This window comes from Equus quagga, chromosome 11 (genome assembly GCF_021613505.1).
Source record: "Equus quagga isolate Etosha38 chromosome 11, UCLA_HA_Equagga_1.0, whole genome shotgun sequence".
In the NCBI taxonomy this organism is placed as follows: domain Eukaryota; kingdom Metazoa; phylum Chordata; class Mammalia; order Perissodactyla; family Equidae; genus Equus; species Equus quagga.
Genome location: NC_060277.1, coordinates 81,266,719 through 81,279,702, shown reverse-complemented (window position 1 = coordinate 81,279,702; position 12,984 = coordinate 81,266,719).

Genomic DNA, 12,984 nt, shown 5'->3' with positions numbered 1-12,984 from the left:
TTTGAGATGCTGACCAATTTGACAAAATGGAGTTTGTAAATCTAAAAGTTTCTCAACTAGATTGCACTAAGATTAGTGTTAACCTGGGAAGCCTTTTATGGGCAGCCAAGAAGTCTATCTAGGTGAATCTCACTCCCCAATTTCTTACACAAAATGGTTATTCAACAAATATTGTTTATTGAATAAGCTAATTACTGAATTAGCATAATTAAATTTAAGCATGGAGGGGCTGGCTGGCTGGGTGGTGCAGCGGTTAAGTGAGCACCTTCCGCTTCGGCGGCCCTGGGTTTGCCGGTTCGGATCCACGTGCAGACATGGCACCACTTGGCTAAGCCATGCTGTGGTAGACATCCCACATATAAAGTGGAGGAAGATGGGCATGGATGTTAGCTCAGGGCCAGTCTTCCTCAGCAAAAAGAGGAGGATTGGCAGATGTTAGCTCAAGGCTAATCTTCCTCAGAAAAAAACAACAAAAACTAAAAAAAAAAAAAAAAATTTAAGCATGGTCTTTCTGGGATCCAAAAGAAGGGCTGGAGTGATTTGCTCTATCCTAAGAATTTACTAACTCCTTGATCTAATGTCACAGAAGTTATCTAATCATATTCATCATGAGAAACAAGGCTAATTTATCAGAGAATGAATGTTCACCACATGTGTGGGTAAAGTTCAGCAATGTTCTCACAAAGGAAAAGTAATTCACAAAGCAGCAACATGCTTCAGTTTATACTTTTTTTCTAATCTGTAGTGTAAGTATAGGTTATGAGCGTGATTCTGGATCTAGATTGCATGGGTTCAAATCCTGGTTCCATCATTAACTAATCGATGCCTTTGGGCAAGTTATTTAAACTTGTTGAGCCTCAATTTTCTTTATCTGTAAAATGGAGATAATAATAACATATACCTCACAGGGCTGTTGTGAAGATTAAATAATTTAATAATATATGTAAAAGGCCTTAAACCAGTGTCTGACATGTATAAAAGCTCAATAAATGCTAATGATTATTAAATTGTTTAAGAGGATTTTCCTTGATTACGTATCTCATAAATGAACTCTTTTTACATCTTTGGTATGGCTAATATTTATTTTTCTTGCCATATCCTCTTCCTTTTTTTGGTGAGGAAGGTTGTCCCTGAGCTAACATCTGTGCCAGTCTGCCTCTATTTTGTATGTGGGACATCGCCACAGCATGGCTGGATGAGCAGTGTGTAGGTCTGCACCCAGGATCTAAACTCATGAACCCTGGGCCACCGAAGCAGAGCAGGTGAACTTAACCATAATGTCACTGGGCCAGCCCCATCTTCTTCCCATCTTAGCTTTCCTACCTCACTGGCTTCACCTGCTCAGTCTTCTTGTTAGTTCCCTATCTCTGCACTTCTAATGTTGGAAGCCCCAATTACCTTGGGAGTGGATCATGTCCTTGGAGATCTCATCCAGTCTCATGACTTTAAATACTACTGACTACTCAATTTATATCCCCAGCCTGGACTTTTTCTAACTTCAAACAAATATTTAACTCTTTATTCAATATCTTCACTTGGATGTCTAGTGAGCATCTCAAACATAACAGATCCAAAGCTGAGCTCCTGATCTTGCCCCACAAACCTGCTCCTCCTATCGTCTTCCTCATCTTAATGAATAGCAATTCTATCCTAGTTTCTTAGGCCACCAACTTTGAAGTCATCCTTCAATATTCTCTCAGACATCCCAATCCAATCTATCAGTAAATCTTGTTGGCTCTTCCTTCAAAATATTACCTTGGACTCAACCTCTCACCCCTTAACCCTCACTGCCTGGATATCTGCAATAGCCTCCTAACTGTTCTCCCTGTGTTTACCCTGTCATCTCTCCTGTCACCCCAGTCCGTTTTCAACACAGCAGCCAAAGAGATCTTTTAGAGGCTGGCCTGGTGGTGTAGCGGTTAAGTTCATGTGCTCTGCTTCAGCAGCCTGGGCTTCACAGGTTCAGATCCCAAGTGCAGACCTAGCACTGCTTGTCAAGCCATGCTGTGGCAGCATCCCACATAAAATAGAGGAAGATTGGCACAGATGTTAGCTTAGGGCCAGTCTTCCTCAAGTGAAAGGAAGAGGATTGGCAACAGGTGTTAGCTCAGGGCCAATCTTCCTCACACACACACAAAAGAGATTTTTAAAAAATGTATGACTGATCTCTTCTCCATTCAAAAATCTGCAATGGCATCCCATTTTCCAAAAAGGAAGAGACCAAGTCTTTAGGGAGGATCTGCCTCTATCCACTTCCCTCACTGTTGCAGTCATACTGGCCCCTTGCTGGGCCTCACGCCTGCCAGGATGCTCTTGCCTCAGTGCCTCGGACAATTGTCCCTTGGATATTCATAAGTTTTGCTCTATCACCTCCTTCAGATTTTGGCTTAAATATCACCTTTTTGCTCCTATCTGGCCATTCTATTTTAAATTGAAACCTTCATCTCAGCACTTCCTGTCTCCCTTCTCTGCAATTTTTTCTGAAGAAGTTGTTACCAACTGACTTACCATTATTTTACTTACTTTGTTTACTGTCTTTCTTTTCCCACTAAAATGTAAATTTCATAACAGCAGGAATTTTTACTTTGTCCAATTCTGTATCTTTCATTCCCAGGACAATGCCTGCCACATAGTAGGCACTTTGAATTTGTTGAAGGAGTAAATGAATTTCGTCTCTCTTTTTTTTTTTTGAGGAAGATTAGCCCTGAGCTAATATCTGCTGCCAATCCTCTGCTTTTTTTGCTGAAGAAGATTGGCCCTGATATAACATCTGTGCCCATCTTCCTCTACTTTATCTGTGGGACACCTGCCACAGCATGGCTTGACAGGTGGTGCATAGGTCCTCACCTGGGATCCAAACCAGTGAACCCTGGGCTGCCGAAGCAAAATATGTGAAGTTAACTGCTGCACCACCAGGCCAGCCCAAGTGAATGAATTTTACTCATCCTTCAAGACTTCCATCCCCTAAGGCTTTCCTCCTTCCCCCACTTCTTCAGTTTGGACTAATACTTCTGCCTACTCTCAGTTCCCATAACATACCATACTTATCTCTATCACAGTATTTCCCAGAGGCTTTTTAAAAAATTTGCCTTTGAGAGCTTCCAGGTTGGTGAAGACATGGAGGTGCTGGGAGAGTGGCATACCTGGAAGGGTCATGGAAGCTCCACACTCTTTCCCCATACCGTGCCCTATGTAGCTCTTCCATTTGGCTGTTCATGAGTTATATCCTTTTATAATAAACCAGTGATCTAATTCATGCATGGACCAGAAACAATGATCATATGCAAACACCTGTTGAAAATAAAAATAATACAGCATGTATTAAGAACAAAGCCTTAGGATGGAGTGACATCAGCATCATGGCAGAGTGAGCTTTTCCCTTGGACTCTCCCCTCTGAGATACAACCAAAAGGACATTCACATACCAACAGAGGACATGTACACATCACAAAAGACGTCTGAGAGACCCACGCAAGCATACACCTAAAGGTGGTGGTGGGGCTGGATCCTGGGGAGAAAGTGGAAAATGATCTGCAGGAGCTCTGTGGAGAGAGATGGGCTGTGGTGGTGGGAAGTGCACAGGTGAAAAGGATGCCCCATCCCCGCCTGGTACTCCAGCTGCACGATTGCCCAGAGCACAGTGCAGACAGTGTGGTAGTGGTGGCAGGGAAAGTGCGCAGATCTGCCATCAATCAGTTGCTCAGAGAGAAAAGCAGTCAGCGGCCAGAGCTGGGGAGCACCTGTTAGTGCTGGGCCAAGAATACACAGTGCCTGATCCCCACCCAGTGGCAGTATGTGTCAGCTGTGACCAGATAAGAGCACCATGAGGAAGCAAAAATCCACTGCATCAAGCAGTATGAGTAGGTATATTAAATCTCCAGACCAGAAGGAAAGTGACAAGTACCCAGAAACCAACCCTGAAGACACAAAAATCGGTAACCTAAACGACAAAGAATTCAGAACAACTATCATAAAAAAACGAGTTACAAGAAAACACAGAAAGACAAATTTAATGAATTCAGGAGCTTCCTCACAAAGGAGATTGAAACCATAAAGAAGAACCAATCAGAACTGTTGGAGATGAAAACCACAATGGATGAAAAAAAGAAAAATCTGGATTCCCTAAACAACAGAGCTGACAATATGGAGGACAGAATGAGCCAGTTAGAAGATAGTACTATAGAAAAGCTTCAGAGGGAGGAGCAGAAAGAACAAACACTAAAAATAAATGAAGCAGCTCCCAGAAAAATATCTGATTCAATCAGGAAGTGCAACATAAGGATTATAGGTATTCCAGAGGGGGAAGAGAAGGAGAATGGAGCAGAAAGCTTCTTCAAAGAAATAATAGCCAAGAACTTCCCAAACCTGGGGAGGGAGCTGGAAATCTGTGTGAAAGAGGCCTCCAGATCTCTGAAAGTTGTCAATATAAAAAGACCCACTCCAAGGCATATAGTAGTGAAACTGGCAAAAGTCAAGGACAAAGAAAATATACTAAGGGCACCAAGGCAGAAGAAAATAACTTACAAAGGAACCCCATCAGGCTTTCAGTGGATTTCTCAGCAGAAACCTTACAGGCTAGGAGAGAGTGGAACGATATATTTAAAATCCTGAAAGACAAAAACGTTCAGCTAAGAACACTCTATCCAGCAAAAGTCTCCTTCAGATATGACAGAGAAATAAAAACTTTCCCAGATAAACAAAAGCCAAGAGAGTTCATTGCCACAAGACCACGCCGCCCCCCACCAAGAAATCCTCAAGAAGGCCTTCATACCTGAAAAAAAAGTAGGAAAGGGGCTACAAAGCCCTGAGCAAGGAGATGAAGAGGTAATCAATAATCAGAAAACAGCAGCTCTCTATCAGATCAGGTTAGTAAACACTTAACTTTAACATCAAGGATAAAGAAAAGGAAAACAACAAAACAAAAATGATGTCATCATTTTAACCACAAACTCACAACACAAGGTGGAAAAAGATATGATAAAAATAACTTAGTAAAAAAAATAATAACTTAGAAGGAGAAGAGGAAAGGGGTGGAATCAGTATAGCCTAAAGAAATAAGAGGCTATCAGAAAATGGACTACCTCAACTATGAGATTTTTTCTTTTTTTTGCTTTTTCTCCCCAAATCCCCCCAGTACATAGTTGTATATTTAGTTGTGGGTCCTTCTAGTTGTGGTAGGTACGATGCTGCCTCAACATGGCCCAATGAGCGGTGCCATGTCTGTGCCCAGGATTCGAACTGACAAAACCCTGGGCTGCCAAAGCAGAGTGTGTGAACTTAACCACTTGGTCACAGGGCTGGCCCCCCAACTATGAGATTTTTTTATATGAAGCTAAGGGTAACCACTAAACAAATAATTAGAAGAGACATTTATGATAAACAAGGAGAAAATGAAGAAAACCAACAGAGAAAGCTACCTAATCAAATCGGTATCCTGAAATACATGGGACGAGAAACAAAGGAAATGCAGAAGAACCAGGAAATGTGTGATAAGATGGCAGTATTAAGCCCTCATATATCAACAATCACTCCAAATGTAAATGGATTGAATTCTCCAATCAAAAGAAACAGAGTGGCAGGATGGATTAAAGAACAAGATCCAACAATATGCTGCCTCCAGGAAACACATCTCAGCTCTAGAACAAACATAGGCTCAGAGTGAAGAAATGGAAGACAATACTCCAAGCAAATGGGAAACAAAAGAAAGCATGTGTTGCCATACTTATATCAGACAAAGTAGACTTCAAGATAAAACTGGTAAAGAGAGACATAGAGGGGCAGTATATAATGATAAGAGAGACTCTCCACCAAGAAGACATAACACTTATAAACATGTATGCACCCAACACAGAAGTACCAGAGTACATAAAGTAAACTATTAACAAACCAAAAAGGAGATATCAATGACAACACAGTAATAGGGGACCTCCACACCACACTTACATCAATGGATAGATCATCCAGACAAAAAGTCAACAAGGAGATAGTGGACTTAAATGGAAACCTAGACCAGATGAACGTAACAGATGTATAGAGAGCACTCCATCCAAAACAGCAGAATATCCATTCTTCTCAAGTGCACAGGGAACATTCTAAAGGACACATCATATATTAGGAAACAAGGCAAACCTCAATAAATTTAAGAAGATTGAAATGATATCTACTATCTTTTTTGACCACAATGCTGTGAAACTAGAAATCAATGACAAGAAAAAAAGCTGTAAAAGGAACAAAAATGTGGAGACTAAACAACATGCTACTGAACAACCAATCTATTGTCGAAGAAATAAAGGGAGAAATCAAAAGGTATCCAGAGACAAACGAGAATGAAAACACACCACACCAACTCTTATCGGATGCAGCAAAAGTGGTCCTAAGAGGGAAATTTATAGCGATATAGGCCCATATTAACAAACAAGAAACAGCTCAAATAAACAGTCTTACCCACAACTAAAATATACAACTATGTACTGGGGGGATTTGGGGAGAAAAAGCAGGAAAAAAAAAAAAGATTGGCAACAGTTGTTAGCTCAGGTGCCAATCTTTAAAAAAAGAAAAATCTTAAACTACATCTAACAGAATTAGAAAAAGAAGAACAAACAAAGCCCAATCTCAGCGCAAGGAGGGAAATAATAAACTTAGAGCAGAAATAAATGAAATTGAAACAAAAAAGATTGTAAAAAAATCAATGAAACAAGGAGCTGGCTCTTTGAGAGGATAAACAAAATTGACAAACCCTTAGCCAGATTCACTAAGAAAAAAAAGAGAGAAAGGCTCAAATAAATAAAATTAGAAATGAAAGAGGAGAAATTAGAATGGATACCACAGAAATACAAAAGAGTATAAGAGAATATTGTGAAAAACTACATGCTGACAAACTGGACAATCTAGAAGAAATGAATGAATTCTTAGACTCTTATAACCTCCCAAAACTGAATCAAGAAGAAATAGAGAATCTAAACAGACCAATCACAAGTAAAGAGATTGAAACAGTAATCAAAAACTTCCCGAAAAATAAAAGTCCAGGACCACACAGCTTCTCTGGAGAATTCTACCAAATGTTCAAAGGCAATTTATTACCTATTCTTCTCAAACTATTCCCAAAAATTGAGGAAGATGGAAATATTCCTAACACATTCTACGAGGCCAACATCACCCTGATCCCAAAGCCAGACAAGGACAACACAAAGAGGGAAAATTACAGGCCAATATCTCTAATCAACATAGATGCAAAAATCCTCAACAAAATATCAGCAAACTGAATACAGCAATACATTAAAAAGATCATACACCATGATCACGTGGGATTCATATCAGGGACACAGGGATGGTTCAACATCCACAAATCAATCAAAATCAATCAATGTGATACACTATTTTTTTTTTTGAGGAAGATTAGCCCTGAGCTAACTACTGCCAATCCTCCTCTTTTTGCTGAGGAAGACTGGCCCTGAGCTAACATCCATGCCCATCTTCCTCTACTTTATATGTGGGATGCCTACCACAGCATGGCGTGCCAAGTGGTGCCATGCCCACACCCAGGATCCGAACTGGTGAACCCCAGGCCACCGAGAAGTGGAATGTGCACCCTTAAGCGCTGCGCCACCGGGCCGGCCCCTGTGATACACCATATTAACAAATGGAGGAACAAAAACCACATGATCATCTCCACAGATGCAGAGAAAGCATTTGACAAGATTCAACATCTGTTCATGATAAAAACTATCAATAAAATGGGTATAGAAGGAAAGTACCTTAACATAATAAAGGCCATAGATGACAAACCCATTGCCAACATCATACTCAGTGGGGAAAAACTGAAAGCTATCCTGCTGAGAACAAAAACAAGACAAGTGTGCCCACTGGCACCACTCTTATTCAACATAGTACTGGAGGTTTTGGCTAGAGCAATTAGGCAGGAAAAAGAAATAAAAGGAATCCAAATAGGCATTGAAGAAGTGAAACTCTCACTGTTTGCAGATGACATGATTTTATATATAGAAAACCCTAAAGAATCCATTGGAAAACTATTAGAAATAATCAACAACTACAGCAAAGTTGCAGGGTATAAAATCAACTTACAAAAATCAGTTGTGGGGCCGGCCTGGTGGTGCAGTAGTTAAGTTTGCACATTCTGCTTCGGCAGCCCAGGGTTCACCAGTTCGGATCCTGGGTGCGGACATGGCACCGCTTGGCAAGTCACGCTGTGATAGGGGTCCCATGTATAAAGTAGAGGGAGATGGGCACGGATGTTAGCTCAGGGCCAGTCTTCCTCAGCAAAAAGAGGAGGACTGGCAGTAGTTATCTCAGGCTAATCTTCCTCAAAAAAAAAAAAAAAATCAGTTGCATTTCTATACTCTAATAATGAACTAACAGAACAAGAACTCAAGAATACAACCCCATTTACAATTGTAACAAAAAGAATAAAATATCTAGGAATAAATTTAACCAAGGAGGTGAAAGACCTATACAATGAAAACTATGACACATTACTGAAAGAAATCTATAATGACATAAAGAAATGGAAAGATATCCCATGTACATGGGTTGGAAGAATAAACAGTTAAAATGTCCATAGTACCTAAAGTAATCTACAGATTCAGTGCAATCCCAATCAGAATCCCAATGACAATCTTCAAGGAAATAGAACAAAGAATCTTAAAATTCATGTGGGGCAACAAAAGACCCCAAATAGCCAAAGCAATCCTGAGAAACAAGAACAAAGCTGGTGGCATCACAATCCCTGACTTCAAAACATATTACAAAGCTATGGTAATCAAAACAGCATGGTACTGGTACAAAAACAGACACACAGATCAACAGAACAGAATTGAAACCCCAGAAATAAAACCACACATCTATGGACAGTTAACCTTCGACAAAGGAGCCAAGAACATACAATGGAGAAAGGAAAGCCTCTTCAATAAATAGTGCTGGGAAAACTGTACAGCCACATACAAAAAATGAAAGTAGACCATTATCTTTCTCCATACACAAAAATAGACTCAAAATGGAGCAAAGACTTGAAGGTAAGATCTGAAACCACAAAACTTCTGGAAGAAAATATAGGCAGTAGACCCTGTGATATCAGCCTTTAAAGGATCTTTACAAATTCATTGTCCACTCAGACAAGGGAAACCAAAGAAGAAATAAACAAGTGGGACTTCATCAGACTAAAGAGCTTGTGGAAGGCAATGGAAACCAAGATCAAAATGAAAAAACAACCCACCAACTGGGAGAAAATATTTGCAAATCATATATCTGATAAGGGGTTAATCTCCATAATATATAAAGAACTCACACAATTGAACTACAAAAAAATAAACAACCCAATCAAAAAGTGGGCAGAGGATATGAACAGACATTTTTCCAAAGAAGAGATACAGATGGCCAATAGGCATGTGAAAAGATGCTCAATATCACTAATCACTAGGGAAATGCAAATTAAAACTACACTTAGATATCATCTTATGCCTGTTAGCATGGCTCTAATCACCAAGACAAAAAATAATAAATGCTCGAGAGGTTGTGGAGAAAAGAGAACCCTCACACACTGCTGGTGGGAATGCAAACTGGTGCAGCCACTTTTTAAAACAGTTTGGAGACTTCTCAAAAAATTAAAGATAGGGCTGGCCCCGTGGCCGAGTGGTTAAGTTCGTGTGCTCTGCTTCAGTGGCCCAGGGGATCACCAGTTCGGATCCTGGGTGCAGACATGGCACCACTCACTAGGCCATGCTGAGGCAGCATCCCACACGCCACAACGAGAACGAGCCACAACTAAAAATACACAACTATGTACCAGGAGGCTCTGGAGAGAAAAAGAAAAAACAAAATCTTAAAAAAAAAATTAAAAATAGAATTACCATATGACCTAGCTATCCCACTACTGGGTATTTATCCAAAGAACTTGAAATCAACAATACAAAGAGACGTATGTACCGCTATGTTCACTGCAGCATTATTCACAATAGCCAAGACGTGGAAGCAACCCAAGTGCCCATCAACTGATGATTGGATAAAAAAGATGTGGTATATAAATACACTAAAATACTACTCAGCCATAAAAAAAGACATAATCGACCCATTTGCAGCCACATGGATGGACCTTGAGGGCATGATGTTAAGCAAAATAAGCCAGACAGAGAGATACAAGCACTGTATGATTTCACTCATATGTGGAATATAAACAAACTTACGGACAAAGAGAACAATTTGGTGGTTACCAGGGGGAAGGGAGGGGCGGGTAAGGGATGCAAGGGAACATCCATATGGTGTTTGACAAATATTAATGTACAAGTGAAATTTCACAATGTTATAAACTATTTAGTCCACAGTAAAATTTTTTTTTAAAAAAACCATCTTTGCACACAGAAAATGCGTAACAAAATGCTTAAAATGAACTATTTGCAACCTTGATGCCAAATGTTGGGGCAGTGCGAAGATGTTAAATAGGCATAGGTGAGGAACTTGTCAGCTTCTCTTTTTTGTTTGTTTTTTGTGAGGAAGACTGGCCCTGAGCTAACATCTGTGTCTATCTTCCTCTATTTTATGTGGGATGCTGCTACAATGTGGCTTGATGAGTGGTCCTAAGTCTGCACCAGGGATCCGAACCTGCAAACCCTGGGCCACCAAAGTGGAGTGCATGAACTTAACCACTGTGCCACTGGGCCAGCCCCTGCTTCCTCTTTTTTATATGAATTTCCTTCCTCTTTCAAAGAAACAGAGATTTGATTCCACACCCCCACCTCCCCACAGAGTGCCAGTAATTGAACATAATTATTAAAAAACTTTTCACTAAATGCTATTTTATAGCTTTCAAATCTTTTTGGAAAATAAATTGGGATTTTTAAAAATGTTAATTGTTGGATCAGTACCATGAAGCAAAACATTTTACCTAAACCTGGAATCACAACTCACATACTGTATATCTAGCTTCACCTCTTAACTCCTTTTAAGACTAATGGTTTATCCCATCCTCACTCCCATTGTAAATCCCTGAGAGTTTTCAAATGACACCACAATAACCAGCTATTAAATACCTATAAGTGGGCAGGCACAGGCTCTGTATCAGAATTTTTGATTATCAGACTTTATTTTTTTAGAGCAGTTTTAGGTTCACAGCCAAACTGAGCAGAAGGTACAGAGATTTCCCATATACCCCTCGTCCCTACACATGCATAGCCTCCCCCATCAAAATAATAGTTACAATCAAAAGGAAGCCTGGAGTCAAGAAGCAGAGGACAATTAGACAAGCAGCAGACTGGAAGTTGAGTAAAAGGTGAGAAACAGAACCTAAGGATTGTATAATAGCCAGCTGAGAAAAAACAGCCTAAACTAAAAATAAAAACAGATTTGAGCTGGCAAGAGAATGTACATTTCAAGAGATAATAAGATAATGGGATTTAAGAACTGGAAAAAGCCTTATTCAGTTTAAATCTCTTATCCACTAGATGAGGAAGTCAAAATTAAAGGTAAACCGCTAGAGCTGCATTTCTCAGATACCTAAGAAAGCATATTAGAATGATAAGCTGGACTTTAGGTGACTTGATGAAGCTATTTAGAACTGAGAAACTGAAGTAAGAGACATCCTACCTGTTCAGGTTGGATTCTGTACTATTCTATGTTTTAATTGCTGATTAGAGTTCAATTAATGTACTTATTCTCAAACTTGTAGTTTCTATTTTGCCGGAAAAGACTGGCCTAAGAGTACAATGCAGTGACCACATTAGAAGGAATAAGGAGATTAGAGGAGGACTAAAGAGAAGCTGCTTGATTTTTCAGGAGCTAACAAGAAAAAGCAGTGCTGGCGGTACCGTCTACAAGATCCACTCTCCACCTTTGTAAACTGTTAATCTGAAGGAGACACAATACAACTTCACTGTAGCTGGGGTGGAGGAGGGCGATATAAGAGTATTATAAAGAGTAAACATTTACTCACAGGTTCAATGGGTACAGCAAGTTGTTTGCCATGCATGGATTGTAGTAAAACAGAAGAAGAGAACTTCCAAAGTAAGTCTAAGTTAAAGGCCCTCTCTCTGAATATTTAACTTCTTTCCCATTCTTGGTTTTAGCTAAGGTATCTTGTGAATTGGAAGTTTTTAGGGCATGGGCCTTGTTGAAATTCTTCCAATTTTAGGCACTTTTTTAAGAACAATAAGCAGAAGGAGAAACTTTAACGGCAGGTAAGAGAATGGCATCTCTGTAGTCATTCTTCAAACATTTTGTCCAGGTTTAAAATGAAAATGAATTTCACGTCTAGAAAAGCAAGGATTTAATTCTTTGTTGGTAGGATTTGTATCAGGTAAAGGGTAATGACAAAAATCAGCTGAAATCGATATTAATGTTAGCAAGGGTGAGGGGAAATTGGCTTTCTCAGGTACTCTTGATCAGAATGTAAACTGATCCAACTTTTTAGCCCGGCACTTTGGCAACATCTATTAAAACTTAAAAGGTGCAGGCCTGGCCTGGTGCCGCAGCGGTTAAGTGCACATGTTCGCTTTGGTGGCCCGGGGTTCGCTAATTTGGATCCCGGGTGTGGACATGGCACTCCTTGTCAAGCCATGCTGTGGCAGGTGTCCCACATATAAAGCAGAGGAAGATGGGCATGGATGTTAGCTCAGGGACAGTCTTCCTCAGCAAGAAGAGGAGGATTCACAGCAGGTGTTAGCTTAGGGCTAATCTTCCTCAAAAAAAAAAAAAACTTAAAAGGTGCATACGCTTAGACTCTGCAGTTCCACCTCTGTTAATTCCATAGATACACTCATATGTAAAGAAGGCTATATATACTAGGATGTTTATTGCAACAATGTTTGTAATATTGAAACACTTAAAACAATCTAATGTTCATCAATAGGAGATTGGTTAATTATACGTTAAGTACACAAAATTGGCATACTATGCATCTATTAAGAAGAATATGGCATGGGGCCAGCCTGGTGGTACAGCAGCTAAGTTTGCGCATCCCCTTCGGTGGACTGGGGCTTG